Genomic DNA, 18539 nt, shown 5'->3' on the forward strand with positions numbered 1-18539 from the left:
AATTAACTCTCAGTTTCTGCCGTTTGCAGGTGTGACGGCGGCTTACCGGGAATTCCAACGGCTGAAATAACAGGGTAGTAAATGTCTTCAATCCGCCAGATTACTGGATATCCCATTTGAGTGACGCAGTGAACGCTATTGCTCTGAATTCCACAGCTCGGCAAGCCACTCTGGGCTGACGTACTGCAACAGGCTCTGATTTATACAGGGAATCGATCTCCAGTGACAAGGTCCCACCTCTGACCATTGTTATTGAACACACAAATTAGATCACCGGCAGTGTCTCAGATGTGAATTATGTGGGGATGTAACGCGAACACATCAATATCATTAGCATTACCTCAGTCAGATCCATTTGTGTAATTCGAGCAAAATGTGCAATGAGACCAGTAAGTGAGCAATCAGCTTCATTTACAACATTCCACAGTTGTATTGACAGAGATTCCAACTGTTCCCATTTTCCAACCTGAAACTTTCACTGTGGTTCTCTTTCCACAGGCATTCCGGAATCGATGTTTCCAGCATTTTCAGCAATTTTCACTGTTATGCCTGCTGTTTCATCTACAAATAGCTCCGGTTTCCCCTCAGTGTGCTCTGGATCCAGGGACACATGAAAACCCCTCTCAGTCTCCTCCCGCGGACTTTAATTTAATACCATTCACTTTTTCTTAATTCAGCAGTTCCACTCTGGCCGCTCAGACATCAAACCCATCCCACCCCGTCCGACGATGTGTCACCATATACAAAACATAGTCGTTGTGTACACAGACACTCTGTCCAGTTCTCCTTCAGACTTTCACTTTGGTTCTCTTTCCACAAGCAAACGGGAATCGGTGCTTCCAACATTTTGGACAATTTTCACTGTCACATCTATTGTTTCATCTACAAATAGACCTGGTTTCCCCTCAGTGTGCTGTGGAACCAGGGACACTCTCAGTCTTCTTCTGCAGACTTTCAGCTAATGTCATTCACTTTGTATTTTTTTTAAATTCAGCAGGTTCACTTTGACCGCTCAGCTGTTAAACCCGCCCCATTATGCTCCATTATGTGCCGACAGATATAAACATACCCGCTGTGTACACAGACACTCTGTCCAGTTTTCCTTCAGACCTGGACGGCATCGATGTTTACGTCAGTTTGATCACTTTCCCTGTATAATGTTTATTTTCGACACCGTCGATAATTCCAGAACTGTCCACGTTTCCCTCCAACTCTTAAACTATCTTCTCCACATCTGTAGTATCTGTGTGTACCTATGTTTATATGTATGTGTGTGGGTGTGGGTTTGTGCGTATGAGCGCGTGCGTGTTTTTATGTGTATATGTGTCTGTCTGTGTGTGTGTGTGTGTGTGTGTGTGTGTGTGTGTGTGTGTGTGTGTGTGTGTGTGTGTGTGCGTGTTTTATTGTGTGTGCGCATGTGTATGGATGTTTGTGTGCAACTCTTATATATCACAAAATTTATACGCATAAAATGTGTTGTTCGTGCTGTGGATTTTGAACAGTAAAGTGACGGACAAAGCCGCTGTTGAATCCGCCTGAGGAACAGCGAGATGCTGAAACACTGTGGCGTTCAATTAGCTGTAGGAATATAATGAGATGATAAGGCTTTCATTCACTGTCCTGTGGGTTCCGAGCACAACCACAACACGTTTCTCCATGGTGTAAATACCGGCATCATTTAACAAAATACTTTCTGACGTGTACAGATTCCATTCCGATATGATCTCATGGTTTAACATAAAAATACCCATGTCTTTGGCATTTCCTTTACAGTGTCCTTCGCAGGACCATCAAATAAAGCCATATTAAAAGTATTATGAACGCACACACAGACACACACACACACACACACACAGACACACACACACACACACACACACACACACACACACACACACACACACACGCACACAAACACACACACATACACATAAACACTCTTACACACATGCACTCACACGCATGTAAACTTCCACATACACATATACACTATTTATGACATACACACGCACATACACGCACGCGCACACCGATACACTCTCTCATACTCACACACACTCTCTGTGCATTTCATACTGTATATACCAGTTTCTCCTCTAGTGCGGAAGTGTGGGGTACATTCTGTATCTGACAGTCTCTGCCACAGTGTGAGACTGGGGTTTCATCTTGTATTTCTCAGTCTATGCTACAGTGTGAGAGTGTGGGTTTCATTCTGTACCTCTCAGTCTCTGTTACAGTGTGAGAGTGTGGGTTTCATTCTGTAACTGTCAGTCTCTGCTGGAGTGTGAGAGTGTGGGTTTCATTCAGTATCTGTCAGTCTCTGCAAAAGTGTGAGAGCGTGGGTTTCATTCTGTATCTGTCACTCTCTGTCACAGAGTGAGAGTGTGGGTTTCATTCTGTATCTGTCACTCTCTGTTACAGAGTGAGAATGTTTGTTTCATTTTGTATCTGTCAGTCCCTGTTACAGTGTGAGAGTGTGGGTTTCATTCTGTATCTGTCAGCCTCTGCTACAGTGTGAGAGTGTGGGTTTCATTCTGTATCTGTCAGTCTCTGATCGAGCGTTAAGTGTGTCCTCTCAGTCCTGTAGCCGGAAGCCACTGATTCAGTGGGAGCGGGTCTATTTTTTACCTTAATTCTCAAATCTAGTAACTGATCTTAAAGTAGTTGCTGTCTCCCCCGAGCTATTTTTGGAACAAGAGTCTCCTACGGTTGGTTTATGCTATAATTGTGAGATAGAGAGATCATCAATGAATAATGTCGGTTGTTCGGAGCAGTACATTCAGGATAATAGAGTCATGGGGCAAACAGACTATTCGGCCCGGCATCATTCTGCATGCTATTTCTTACACAAACAGATACAGCCAAATAGAACAGCACCTGGTCTGTAATTGTCTATGGCTTGGCAATGCAACTTCTTCAATGTTGATTGAAAATAAACACTTTAGATAAGTGCTGTAATTTAAATATATAAGTGAGTAAGTAAATTCATAAATTGATGGATATAAGACAAACAGAGGCAGAATGTTTCATATTCCAGCAGCATGTATATCAATAGATTTCCCTCAACAATTCTAAATTGCTTCCTTCACCGAGTATCTTCTCTCTTAAGAGTTTGCGGATTATTTTATCCGTCCCTCAATGTGCACAACTGTGTGAGTTTGTTCCAGTGATGTCCCACTCATAAATGATGTAATATTTATTTTGATTTTCTTATGTGAGCTTCAGATTGGTCTGTATCGCGTCATCCATGTTTTATTGATTCCCATCCTCATACAACTCCCGACCATTTCTGCTTTCTGCAGGGATGACACCCTATGTGACTTCCTTGTCCCTCCCCACCGATCTTCCTCCTGGCACTTATCATTACAACTGGAACAAGCGCAACATCTGCCCTTACACCCCCCCTCCCTCAGGCCCCAAACAGTCCTTCCAGGTGTGGCGACACTTCACCTGCGAGTCTGTTGGTCATCTAATGTATCCGGTCGTTGAGAGCTCCTATATATCAGTGAGACCCAGCGTAGATCGGAAAGCCCCTCCCCCTCGTCGAGCACCTGCCACGAAAAGCGGTGGCCTTCCATTTCGATTCTACTTCCCGTTCCCATTCTGATATGCCCGTCCGCGGCCTCCTCTACTGCCAAGGCGGCGACACACAGATTCGAGTACTGACACCTTGTATTCCGTCAGGGTAGCTTCCAATATTATGGCATGAACATCCATTTCTCTAATGGCTGGTCATTGCCCACACTCACCCCCACAACCTCTTCACCATTCCGCATTCATGTCTCCCTTTCACAACCCCTTACCTGATTATCCCCACAACTTATATATAAATGACAATACCTCATTTCCTGAATTAATGGAAAGGCTGAACTGCTGGGAACAACAACGTTTTTAGGAAGTTCAGTTTATTCATGCGCTTGTAGAGCAGGTGTGGATTTATTTTCGGAATGTCAAAATTACTTGACCCTTTCGACCGAGCGGTAGAGACTTCTAAAATGTTTCAAAACAAAAGTAGCGGGGGAGATCAAAAGAACTTCCAACTGCTCTCTGAATCTGGTCTGGGTCACTCCGTAGATAAATGTATTCGTGCAGCTGCTGAAATTCTGAATCACAGAACCCCAAAACTGTGCCTGAAAAAGCCGAATGGACCTTTCCAGGTCTGTGTAGAGGCATCGCATGAGAATGAAGACCAGAGTGGTTGTCGCCCAACAGAGAAGGAAACTCGCCGACAGGCTGAAGAGCAGAATGATGGATTGTCTCCGACTCTGCATCTCCGGATCCCGGTGTTTCCCGCAATTTCCCCGTTCCTTCAGCCCCCTGCGGACTCTGCTCGCCGCCAGTATCTGTCTGACGGTCAGAGCATTGAGGGTCAAAATGAGGAAGAAAGGAAGTAACGGATTCAACAGACGGTCCACCCAATAAAACCCCTCAAACGATGGCGAGAAAGGCACTATGGGTCTACTGAAACAAATCCAATTACCCCTCACCAACAACGCTATTCTTTCCATATACATGAAATAAAATGGTATGTTTTTAAGAAAGAAACCGAGAGATAGTGCGCCCATCACCATACCCGCAATTCTGGGTGTGCAGTATTTTGCTTGAAAAGTAGGCGAGCAAATGGCCACAAAGTGATCGAAAGTGAAAGCGACAGTAAACCACACGGAACAGTCAACGGCCACGTGACACCGGACGTAGTGGACAAGGCAGAACGGAGCGTTGTACAGGACTCCGTCACGAAATCCGTATGCTCGACCCAGCTGGTAAAACAGGACTTCGATAATCACCAACATTAGATCCGCCGCAGCCATCGCCATCAGGTAGCGCCTGACGCATTATGAGAGACCGCAGTTTCCTCGGCAGAGAATGATGATCGCCACAAGGTTAACTGCAGTGAGACAAAAACGACCAACATTAAGAATTTAACAAAACCAAACACATTTTGCGTGAAGATACAGCCATGATCTGTTCGCTTGAAGTAAAATCCGTTGTTCATCTCTGCTGGACATTATCAGTGGAAGTAAAGAATACCTGTGTTTTTGCGGTTTGTTTGAAAGCCTGACCGCAGCACAAAGCGCTTTACAGGAGCACCTGCTGCTTTGTCTCCTCACGTTCACCGATGCAGCAGCGATGAGTAGAGTCCAAGAATGATAGATCTCAGAAACGATCCCTTCGGCCCATATCTCCATGCCATCTGAGGCCATCTGAGGCCATCCAAGGCCATCTGAGCTGCTCGCGTTCGTTCGCTTTTGGATCACATCTCTCTAAGGCTTTCACATTTGCCAAATTGCCCAGGTGTATTTTAAATATTGTTAATGACTCTCTATCGCCCATTTCCTTTGTCAGGCTGTTCAATACCCAGAGCAACTTCTATGTGAGAAAACGTCGCTCGGAATCCAGCTACATTTCTGCCCTCTGATCTTAAATCTACCCCCTTTTGTTCACGATCACCCAACCACACGGAGATGAATGACTGTATCTATACATTATCATAGCTTTATGCATCTTTTATGGTGAAATGGAATCCTACTGCACGGCCACGCCGTTGGAATTCCTGACTTTAGACGAATCTCTTACACCCTTTCCTAACAAGCCGGCCTCGGTGACGAAGCACATGACACTACTGAGTTGCTGTCAAACCTCATTTGTTTCACAAATGTCCTTTAGGGATGGAGAACATTCGCCTTTTTCTGGATCTTATGTGACTGTAGACCCAAGATTGCGGTGGATTGTTACGTTAATCATCCGATCGGGAAAATTAGAGAGACGGTAATAATATCAGAATTGCCTGTGATGCTCACTTCCCGTGAACCTGAACCAGAAAAGGGAACAGAATTTCACAAGTTGAAATCAAAGTTATTTACTGCCAGTGTAAACTTTAATCTACTGCTCACGTGACAGGGTTGGAAGGAATGAGGTCCGCTAATGACGGGAGGTTATGCTGGACATGGGTTGTTTGTGTTGTGTCTGTACAATTCGAGGTCTCACGTCACAAATGAGAAGACTACAGGCAGTTCCAGTGACAAGTCTGCATGAACCAGGTTAAAATATTAACAGGGCAGGAGATTGAGAGGAACGAGACGGCATTTTAGGGATTTTTAATAAACACCGATTAAAATCACATCAGCAGTAGCAGAGAGCGGCTGGAGGTCTCTGCTTCCGTATAAGTAATCGAAAGGCACTTACCCGGGATGCCGACAATTGTAATCACTGTGTAACAAATAGCCCTGTCTTCAGGCATTGTTAATCCAAGGCTGTTAGTATTTGCAATTCTTTTCGGAATATTCCCAATTTCTAAATATCATAAAAGTTGTAAATAGCCACTAAGTAAACTCAAACAGTTATAACAACGCCCAGAGAGCAAATTTCTTTTATGTCTGCAGAGTAAAACTTTTCACGGATCACACGTTGTTGAGAGTCCACCGCGTCTGGATGTTTCCGTCCTCAGTGTAGCTGAAGCACAGAATGGCATTCTTTCTTAGAATAATCAGTTACTAATGATGAAAACAACTTGTACATTACTACTATTTACTACAAATAATTACTACTAATTAGCAATTATTTCTCTGTTTTAGCGAACCATAATGCCAATGGGGAAATAATACGCCTTATTTCATTGAACTGAAAACAACACCAGTCTTGTAGCCTCAAGGGACGGCTAACGCTAGAACTACATCACCTTTGCCCAGTAACTCGTTTTATTGCACATGTTAAATACAGCAAAATAATACAGAAAGACATGGCAAAAGTAAAGGCAAACAAATGAGGTAACAACAAATTTCACTTTTGCCCAGTAACAAGCCTTATTGCATTCGTTGTATCTGTCGTCCCTTTCATCGGTGAAGACACAATGGATGTAGGAACTGTTTCCAGCGTCACCTCTCTGTGGGAGTAGGGAAGATGTTGTGCAGTGGTGCATTGGGGCCACCCGGTGGTCCGTGTGTCCGTGTGTGTTGCTATTGTAGTGGCTGTGAAGCTGGTATTGTGGCGGTGAAAAGTACTCGGGATGAGCCATCATATTACTCATCACTGCAAATCCCTCTGCAACAGAGTTAGTCAGTTTTTCAATGTTCGTCATCAGTCGGGTCATACTATCCGTGAACTTCCTGTCGGTTGCCTCCATACGCTCCGGTGTTTGCTTTTTTTAAGTCCTCCTGCGTGAGAGCCAACAGCTGTCCGTCGTTTGGCAATTTCATTTTAAGTTTTTCTAGTCGCACCAACGCGCACCAAATCCTTCACGGCGAGGTTCGACACCAAACATGTCGCTTGATTTCGGTAAATGTGGCCTGCGCATGCCCAGTAGGAGAAGATTCGCCCAAATAACCATTTTAATGTGGACGGAGGTACTTTCAAAAACGCCTCGGGTGGACGCCTATAGTTTTTACACGAAACCGGCGTTTTCAATATTATCCGGTATAATGATTCACGTAGCTTATGATTCACTTACATTGCACCGGTGACTTTTTCCTGCAGATGATACATTGACATTAATGTTTTGTACTTTTTGGCGCAAACCCTCACTGTTTGCACTGTCACCGAGTCAGTCACAAACACAGATGTTGGCAAGTATGTGGCGCGAAATGCAAACCAATGACCCCAGCATAACAGACATTATCCGCTGCTGTACCCGACAGAGAGAAAAAATAGAAAGCATTGTATCAACATCAGTGTAAATGCAAATAAGTACCAGTGAAGATATTACAGAGTCACCAGGTTGGATTTCAGAAAGAAATTGATTCGGGGGAAAAAGTGCGTATAAAGCTGCTAAAGTTACGTAAGTAAGTGTGTACCTCTAATATACATTATAACGTGTCTGTATAAAATTTCCTACTCGTTCTGTGGATTTTGAAACGATGAAGTAACGGACAAAGCCGATGATGAATCCACTCGAGGAACAGTGAGATGCCGAACTTCTGTGGCGAGCAATTCGCTGTAGGAATACAATGGGCTGATAAGGCTGCCATTCACTGTCCTGTGGGGTACGAGCACAACCATCCACACGTTTCTCTCCGGTGTGAATACCGGCATAATTTAACAAAATACTTTCTGCCATCTATAGATTCCAAACGGATTCTTCTCATGGTTGAACGTAAAAATGCCCGTGTTCTTGGCATTACCTTCGCAGTGCCCTGCAGAAATAAATGCAGAACCGAAAAGTAGGGCCACACCATCACATAAAACCATATTAAAGACATTATTAGCACACACACACACACACACACACACACACACACACACACACACACACACACACACACACACACACACACACACACACACGCACGCACACACAGCCCATACACACACACAACACACACACACACACACACACACACACACACACACACACACACACACACACACGCACACGCGCGTGCGCAGGCAAATGAGTATCAGCACGCGCATTAAATTCTTTGTCGATCTCCCAGTTCATGCCTTTCTCCTCCCAGTCGGAACGCGTTGAATACGATATTTCACGGTGGAGTCAGAATATCGATTAAAGGATTGAAGAAACAAAAGCGACATTGAAACAGCTGCAAGGCCATGTTGTAGAAATAAGGATTATTCACAGTAGAATTAAAGAAGAAGAACAATAAAGTGTGTAACACTTACCCAACAGGCTGGTATATGTCTAGGGAGAAAAGAGATCCAGCCACACACCAACCCACTTCCCGTACACGCAGGTGCTGTGAGAATCGCGTTCATGCCTCGCGCCCGCCAACAGTATCAAACCCACAACAAATACCGTTATGAAATACACTTTAAAGAGTTTACTAAAATTAAAAGAGTATTAGGCAGTACAATATATATATACAAGAAAAAAGCAAAAGGCGCCAACTTATCAAAGTTCAGTCAGTTTAGTGCACATCGGTGGAGCTCATCCAGCGAACCACTCGACCCCTCGGTCGTTGTCCTCCCGAAACTCCCACTTCGGACTCCCCGGTGGTCGTCCGAGCGCACGTTCTCCTTCCTCGGCGTCATCCTCCGGACTCTCCTCACACCCCAAGCCCGCGCAACCCCTCCCCCAAGTACCCAGCCTCACAAAACACAGTAACATTCCGCATTGATTAACAAATGAATACAATTACCATATCAGCCATTCCAAAGCGAAACAACGGCAAGAGAAACTTTTAACAGACAAAGAAGCATTCCTACTCGTAAGAAACCAAAGAAGTCCTTTTTAGTAACATACACAGGACATTGTACAAGTGGGAGAACAGAGTAATAGGATTGAGCATGCAGTTGATTACAAGGTAAAAATGAAGAGAGGGTTACAGTGCTATAGTGTGAGAGTGTGGGTTTCATTCTGTATCTGTCACTTTCTGCTACAGTGTGAGAGAGTGGGTATCATTCTGTGTCTGTCAGTCTCTGTTACAGTGTGAGAGTGTGGGTTTCATTCTGTGTCTGTCAGTCTCTGTTACAGTGTGAGAGTGTAGGTTTCATTCTGTGTCTGTCAGTCTCTGTTACAGTGTGAGAGTGTAGGTTTCATTCTGTATCTGTCGGACTCTGCTACAGTGTGAGAGTGTGGGTTTCATTCTGTATCTGTTGGACTCTGCTACAGTGTGAGAGTATGGGTTTCATTCTGTATCTGTCAATTTCTGCTACAGTGTGAGAGAGTGGGTTTCATTCTGTGTCTGTCAGTCTCTGTTACAGTGTGAGAGTGTGGGTTTCATTCTGTATCTGTCAGTCTCTGCTACAGTGTGAGAGTGTGGGTTTCATTCTGTATCTGTCAGTCTCTGCTACAGTGTGAAAGCGTGGGTTTCATTCTGTATCTGTCAGTCTCTGCTACAGTGTGAGAGTGCGGGTTTCATTCTGTATCTGTCAGTCTCTGTTACAGTGTGAAAGTGTGGGTTTCATGCTGTATCTGTCAGTCTCTGTTACAGTGAGAGAGTGTGGGTTTCATTCTGTATCTGTTGGACTCTGCTACAGTGTGAGAGTATGGGTTTCATTCTGTATCTGTCAATTTCTGCTACAGTGTGAGAGAGTGGGTTTCATTCTGTATCTGTCAATTTCTGCTACAGTGTGAGAGAGTGGGTTTCATTCTGTGTCTGTCAGTCTCTGTTACAGTGTGAGAGTGTGGGTTTCATTCTGTATCTGTCAGTCTCTGATACAGTGTGAGAGTGTGGGTTTCATTCTGTATCTGTCAGTCTCTGTTACAGTGTGAGAGTGTGGGTTTCAGTTTTTATTTGTTTGCCTCAGCTTCACCGTGATATTGGTAACTGATATTGTCCTTCCCAACTCAGACTGGTTCAAGCCAAACACTCGGCGCAGACCAACAGGTCACAGGTTGTTCCTTCTCATTTGAAAATGGTTTGCTTTCGATCATCAAAAACAAAACAACTCATTGTGTCCACCTGTAGTTGCTTTGATGAAGCCATCCCTGAGAACGGACCTCCATTCCTGAGATCACATGGCAAGAACAAAAGCATCTTCTTTGTCTATTTCCATTGCCTTTGCCTCGGTTCTGTTCACTGATTTGCAGATTATAGTTTTCTGAACAACATATATGTTCGTCTGTCGATATGCGTGTCTGCACATCTACTTATCTATCCATGTATCTCTCTAACTATCTGGTCGTTTGCCGGTGTGCCTGTCATCTGCCTGCCAGTTTCTCTGTCTGTCTGTCTATATAAATATATATCGTTCATCTACTTCTTCCCAGATATTGTGACTTTGATCAAGCGCACTTCACAAGAGTGCAGACAATGAGAAGCCGTTTTGAATATTTAAATACTTCTTTTCTCAGTCTTAACGGATTGATATCCACAAGGTAGATACGCCGTGACATGGGGGTGATGTCAGTTCACCATTCAATTGTCACTTCAAGGATATTTACAAAGGCCGACTGAATTCCATAATCCAGTAGACAGCGAGTCGGCAGAGTGTAATCCCTCACTTGCTGTCCCAGTTTTAACTGTATTGATGATATATGGTTTGTTGGACATGGAGTACAACAATGAAGTGAAGGTTCACGTGAACTGGCTGCGAAAATGAAGCACAGTGAGTGGACAATCAACTCAAATGAAAATACATGTTCTCAGCCCTAATGTGGTGTCTGGACATGCAACGTAATAATGTAAAAGAATGAATGCCGTTCTCCCTTATCAGAGTGCCAATTATTGCTGTCATGTTTATGCATGGAAAGTCCCTGCATGAAGTCCTCGTACTGAGCGCTCAGGGCTCAATCGGAAGAGTTGCATTTTTCGTATTACTGTTTGAGATATCGCCAATGGATTGTGTTTATATCGTTTTGTTAATTTTGAGTCTGAGTCTGAGCTAATTCCAGACTTTACTCTGCATTTGAGTTTATCCTGATCCAAACCTCTCTCGTTACGTTCACAAGATCATACGGCTCCTGTGTCATCCAATCTCAAGATCGCTGTGTCGTTCGTCCCACAACCGATATAAAATTTGACCAGGAAGGGGAGGACTTCTAAGTGGAACCTAATCAACAAACTACTAGTGGCCGCGGACGAAGCAACCTTGAATGACTCCCCGAAAGTCTTTTGAATTTTGGAGGAAAATAAAATGTCGGTGAGAAACACAGACTACTGCAATTCGAATACGCTGCACAGTAAAATTCTGAGGTCAAGATCTAATGTGATAGCTAAAACTATATGGTCATAATTTTGCACTTTGCGACATCCCGTCTCCACTAGCAATGATTATTCTTGTTAATGCACACACACACACACACACACACACACACACACACACACACACACACACACACACACACACACACACACACAGACACACACACACACTCACACACACACACACACACACACACACACACACACACACAGTAGTAGATATTTAATGCATTTTTTGTTTTTTTTAATTGTTGGACTTGAATTATTTTTACACATTCACCAACCATATGTTAATTTTGCGATCAAATGCACGTGTTTGTTTAATCGAATCCATAATCACGAATACTTAACGCACAGTCAAGCTAAGATTCTGTTTTAATCGAATAAGATATACAAATTCTATTGCTCTACCCCGATGCAGCTTCATGGGGAGTAAATAAATATCCCCGAGTCTAAAAATACGTCAGTCACCTTGTCAAACTGAAATGCAATATTTACATTATTAGCACCACGTTTCAATTATAAATGATTTTTTTAATGACGACATGCTTTATGGTACAGTCTATTGGAAGACAAAGCGATGTTTTGCAAACGTCTTCCCTAAATATTATTTATGTATATTTATAATCTATTACATTTATATAATATTTATATTTATTTTAATATTTATTATAATATTATAATATCATTTAATTATAATATTTATAGTCCTTTAGCGGTTTTATTTAAATTATTAACGCTATTTTCTTCATCTCTGAGAGTAGTGAAACCCGTAAAATCTGCAGGTGGTTGTGAATGACAGTATTATGGACACCTGGTTATGGAAATGTGTTTGACGTATGAGTACGATTGGCATCTCAGGCTTACCGGGTCCGAATGCGCTGCTAAAGAGGAAACTAAGTGAGGAAGAGAGTTGTACCACCGACTGCGGCGAACATGTCAGTAGTTGACAGGGAGGATTTCACTTTGAAGGCGACGAACAGCTGGTCCTCTCGGATCAATTTAAACAGGGATGGCCATATTCAGAGTTCAAAGTAAATTTATTACGAAAGTAGCCACATGTCACCAAATAGGTGGAAACGACTAGCCACTTGTTGCTTCACTTTTTCTGGCAAAAGAACTCGGGTTTCTAGGTACACAGCCAACAGCCATCTTGCTGCTTTCGATCTGCCTATCAGGAGACACCAATTTCCTGTAGAAGCACCAAACTCGATTCCGCCCGCTTCCATGGCCACGAAATCCGGAAGCTCCGAAGGCGCCCTTATATTCTAGGCTGAGTGGAAGAACGGCCAGTCGTGAGACCCTGATGGCGGGTCCATTCCCAATAATAATTCAAGTCAGCGTGTAACGCCAGGCCAGGATCTTCAAAATAAACCTAAAAGGGAAGAAGAGAGGTATTAAAGACAGAAATAGAGCTGCTTCCGAAGATGCAAACAAATGAGTCGCCGTTAGACGCCATTTTGCTCCTAAGCTACAGCCCCGTAATTACCACTGTTAAAGAAAAGGTGAACCAATGGAAGAGCATGGTTCTTCATGGAAGACATCCCCACGATCTAAGCAAGCTCGATAAATTTAAAAAAATGCCAACAAAAAAAACATAGTCATTCGAAAGCATTACAGGACCTTGTAACCGCTCAACACAATCTGAATAGTTACACAGCCACAATCAAATGCAAACATCATTCATCTAAATCTGGCTTTAAAATGCAAACCTGGAAATGACGTCACACCTTACATGCATACAATTCGATTCATTTTTAGAGTCAAAATACCATAAATTATATTATGTCAGATCAACTGATTGCAGACTGGACAATCCATAATAACAGGTCGGTGCAGTAGTACAGGATAAACAAGCAAGGGCAACTTATTTATTAGATCTAGCCATTCCAAAGACACATAAAATACGGAAATCAATAAGAGACAAATCCCGAAGTCGAGACCTCGGGGACGCGGATCTCAGTCTAATTTCACAAACAGGCGAGTCTTAACAGTCTCCGAATAACCAGCCTTACACGTGTTATATGTTCCTCACACCGGTTAGAAAAGATCGAACTGTCATCGAGATACCCTCACTATATAGCATTGTCATGGCACCGATGGGGCAGTAGTGTGGTTGCCATCTATTTACTAAGCACCTCAAGGAAGTCAGAACACTCGGGGGTGAGGTCGTATTTGACATCATCAGACGTCACAGACTCGGTACATTAATGGAAAGTATTCTTGGAGAGGGTATATATAATTTTCTGGACAGACAGGGTCTGATTAGGAACAGTCAACATAGATTTGTGCGTGGAAGGTGATGTCTGACAAATTGAATTTTTGCCACATTTCTTCATAGGCTTTCTACATATTGTGTCAAGAATCCTTCCAGAACACATTTAACGTGGAAGCATTGGAAAGGGTACAGAGGAGATTTACCAGAATGCTGCCTGGTTTAGAGAGTATGGATTATGATCAGAGATTAAGGGAGCTAGGGCTTTACTCTTTGGAAAGAAGGAGGATGACAGGAGACATGATAGAAGTGTACAAGATATTAAGAGGAATAGACAGAGTGAACAGCCAGCGCCTCTTCTCCAGGTCACCACTGCTCAGTACAAGAGGACATGGCTTTAAGGTAAGGGGAGGGAAGCTCAAGGGGGATATTAGAGGAAGGTTTTTCACTCAGAGAGTGGTTGGTGCGTGGAATGCACTGCCTGAGTCAGTGGTGGAGGCGGATACACAAGTGAAGTTTAAGAGACTATAAGACAAGTATATGGAGGAATTTAAGTTGGGGGGTTATATGGGAGGCAGGGTTTGTGGGTCGGCACAAAATTGTGGGCCGATGGGCCTGTAATGTCCTGTACTATTCTATGTTCTATGTTCTAACAAACTCCACTCCATCTAAACCCCTAGCTCTTAGGAGATGCAATTCGATATTTGGGATATTAAAATCTCCCATCACGACAACTCTGTTCTTCATACAACTTTCCAGGATCGGTTTCCCTATCTGCTCCTCGATGTCCCTGTTACTATTGGGCCGCCTATAAAAAACACCCAGTAAAGTTATTGACCCGGTTCAGTATCTACAGAATGGAGTAACTAGCGGCGTCACGGGGAATGACGAGCTTCATGAAGATTTTGCACATTTCCTTGCACACACAATCTGGACTGAGTTTGTCACTTTAACGTTTATACAGCCTGACGGTGTTGGGACGTTACGTTGTCAGATATTACTGATACCCGTCTCAGAGTCGGCGTATAGTTAATGAACAGATCTGTAGCCTTCAAATAGAACACAATCCAGAAGTGTTACAGTTCATATTGGATGGTTTTGATGAATTCAATGACAAAATTGTTTTTGCTGACAGCCGGAGAGACAGAGAACCCCAATACACATGCACAGATCCTGAATTCCGTTGCAGGATGTCTGACATTGTGTACAGTTTAATCCAGGGCATGCTGCTCCCAGAGTGTTCAGTGCCTATGACCAACCGTCCCGCTGGGTTACTGACGACGCTGAACCTGAGTGAAAATAAACTTGGAGATTCAGGATTGAAACTGGTGTCTGCGTCTCTGAGGAACCCGGAGTGTAAAATACAGACACTGGTGTTAAGTACCAGACTGTGGGAGATCGCGTTTACAGTCACTGGGTGTCTGACACTGAATATTAATGTGATCAGTAATTGTGTTACTGATAAACACTGGGGATTTGTACTGTCTCCTGTCTTTCTGTGTCCTTCACCCTCACTCTCTCTCATCTCCAGGCTGCACATTGTCGGCTTCACAGATTCTGGTGCCAAGGATCTCGACTCCGCTCTCAGTACAAACCCATCACTGACAGTGCTGGATCTGGTATCAAACTGGCTGACACAATGATCTGTCCCTGCTCTCCAGCGCCTCCTACTGACCTTCCCAATCGGATAAGTGCTTGTGTTTATAATGTGATAAAGTTTCAGCCGATTCGTGGGTTTTCTGGCAGCGTTTGTGGATGAGTGTTATTGAAACTTTAATCCACTGTCCTGTTACTGACACTGTTGTGTAATATGTTTATTTCATCTGTATCCTTCCATCTGTTTCAGTCCGCGGTACAATCAGTTCAGTCAGAAATGGAAGAAGGAACTGAGATCTCTGCAGGAAACCACACCCGGACTGAGAGTGAGATTGTGAACAACTGAATGTGTGAACCGTGGTTTGGGATTGGGACATTTTGGCCGCTTCCCCGCCGTCCCCTTTAAAGCCATCCTCCCCTTTAACGGCCGCGCTCCGGGTTTCATTCCCAACTGTTCCATCGGGCCCGGCTCCAGTCGAACGCTGTGACATTGAGGCAGCCCCGCAGTGAGGCTCGTTCCTCATCCTCGCATCACTCACGGAGTCAGACACACAGTGAAGCTCATTCGACCTCGTCTCCTCAGACACTGAGTGAAACTCCCTGCACGTTCCATTCAGCATTCCGGGGATCACAAACACAATGAAAGTCGGTCCACATCATCCCAACAAACACGCCCGGGGCCTGACAGAGAGTGAAGCTCCCTCCGCACCATCCCATCCCACACTCCTTGTGTCCGAAAGAGAGAGCAGCTCCATCCGTATCATCCCATCCCACACTCCTTGTGTCCGAAACAGAGAGCAGCTCCATCCGCACCATCCCAACCCACACTCCTTGTGTCCGAAACAGAGAGCAGATCCATCCGCATCATCCCATCCCACACTCCTTGTGTCCGAAACAGAGAGCAGCTCCATCGGCACCATCCCATCCCACACTCCTTGTGTCCGAAACAGAGAGCAGCTCCATCCGCATCATCCATCGCACATTCCTCAGGGTCAGACGCAGAGTGAAATTCCGTATACACCGCCCAATCACTAACACCTGGGGTCAAACACTAAGTGACGCTCTTTCCGCATCCTCGCATCACACATTTACGGGGTCAGCCACAGGGGGAATCTCCCTCCCCACCGTCCCATTACACACACCCGTGGTCAGACACAGAGTACATCTCACTCCACACTGTCGCATCACACTCTCGACATGTCAGAAACAGTGAAGCTACTTCTACAGCGTCGCCATGGATGAAATGATTAACCAATGGATAGACATGAACTTCTATGGACATCACCTAAATCGGAGCAGATAGATAGATAGATAGATAGATAGATAGATAGATAGATAGATAGATAGATAGATAGATAGATAGATAGATAGATAGATAGATAGATAGATAGATAGATAGATAGATAGATACTTTATTCATCCCCATGGGGAAATTAAACTTTTTTCCAATGTCCCATACACTTGTTGTAGCAAAACTAATTACATACAATACTTAACTCAGTAAAAAATATGATATGCATCTACATCACTATCTCAAAAAGCATTAATAATAGCTTTTAAAAAGTTCTTAAGTCCTGGCGGTAGAAGTGTAAAGCCTAATGGCATTGGGGAGTATTGACCTCTTCATCCTGTCTGAGGAGCATTGCATCGATAGTAACCTGTCGCTGAAACTGCTTCTCTGTCTCTGGATGGTGCTATGTAGAGGATGTTCAGAGTTATCCATAATTGACCGTAGCCTACTCAGCGCCCTTCGCTCAGCTACCGATGTTAAACTCTCCAGTACTTTGCCCACGACAGAGCCCGCCTTCCTTACCAGCTTATTAAGACGTGAGGCGTCCCTCTTCTTAATGCTTCCTCCCCAACACGCCACCACAAAGAAGAGGGCGCTCTCCACAACTGACCTATAGAACATCTTCAGCATCTCACTACAGACATTGAATGACGCCAACCTTCTAAGGAAGTACAGTCGACTCTGTGCCTTCCTGCACAAGGCATCTGTGTTGGCAGTCCAGTCTAGCTTCTCGTCTAACTGTACTCCCAGATACTTGTAGGTCTTAACCTGCTCCACACATTCTCCATTAATGATCACTGGCTCCATATGAGGCCTAGATCTCCTAAAGTCCACCATCATCTCCTTGGTAGATGTCGACAGGAAGCGTCCAACGCCTGTTTCAATGTTGGAGTCCACCTTCCAGACACGGAGTGGTTGCTTGTGGTAAAAGGGTGTCAGGTGGTTAGCACAAAAATATCAAAATTACACAATAAAATTCCAACAAATTCAAGACGATGAAAGCAGAAAATGCCGAGGAAAACACAGAAGCTATCGAACACATTACAGAATCCTGCAACAGTTTAATTTAGTCTGATTTCTTACACAGGCAGAAAGCAGTGGTAAGAGTCATTCACCAAAACCGTGCTTTACAATAGAAACGCCTGATACAAAAGGTACTATACTTTAGTATAAATACAGTTTCAGAGGCCGAGTCCTACAATTATATTACGACTGATCGTTCATTGCAGATAGGGCAGTACCCGATACCCGTCCGGATATAATATTGCAGGGTAAACCAGTAAAATCAACCTATAAAGAGGCATGGCTATCCAAAACACGCAGAACACCACAGAAATCAGTAAGGGAGAGTCATCTGAACTACGCTGGCGTAAAAGAGGGAAATGAAAGATACAACCATTCCAGATAACACACCACTTACAGAAAATCGAAAAGCGAAGATACCGGAAATATGCTGACTTGAAAGGGGAAATAGAAAGTCCATAGTACACGATCAGGGTAAACATTGTCCCAATATAAATATCTACAACTGGTGTTATCCCTAAGTCACCACACAATGACATAGAACTATTACCCGGCAAAATCTATGTAAATCTCTCGAAAGCCACAATGCTAATCACCACGAGAATAGTCCGAAAGTTGCTAGCAATTGAGAAATGAGTGTGCTTTCCCATGTCCATACCTCAGGCTTTACCAGTTTTAGCTGAGAAAAGTGATAATAAACTTGCGACTGTACTGGAGAGAATGCAGAGGAGATTCGACATGCAGTTTCCTCGGGTGGGAATTTAATCGAAATCGTCAGGTGAGATGACAATCTTTCCCTGGAGCAGAGTGGGCATCT

Source organism: Hemitrygon akajei, unplaced genomic scaffold (genome assembly GCF_048418815.1).
Source record: "Hemitrygon akajei unplaced genomic scaffold, sHemAka1.3 Scf000187, whole genome shotgun sequence".
In the NCBI taxonomy this organism is placed as follows: domain Eukaryota; kingdom Metazoa; phylum Chordata; class Chondrichthyes; order Myliobatiformes; family Dasyatidae; genus Hemitrygon; species Hemitrygon akajei.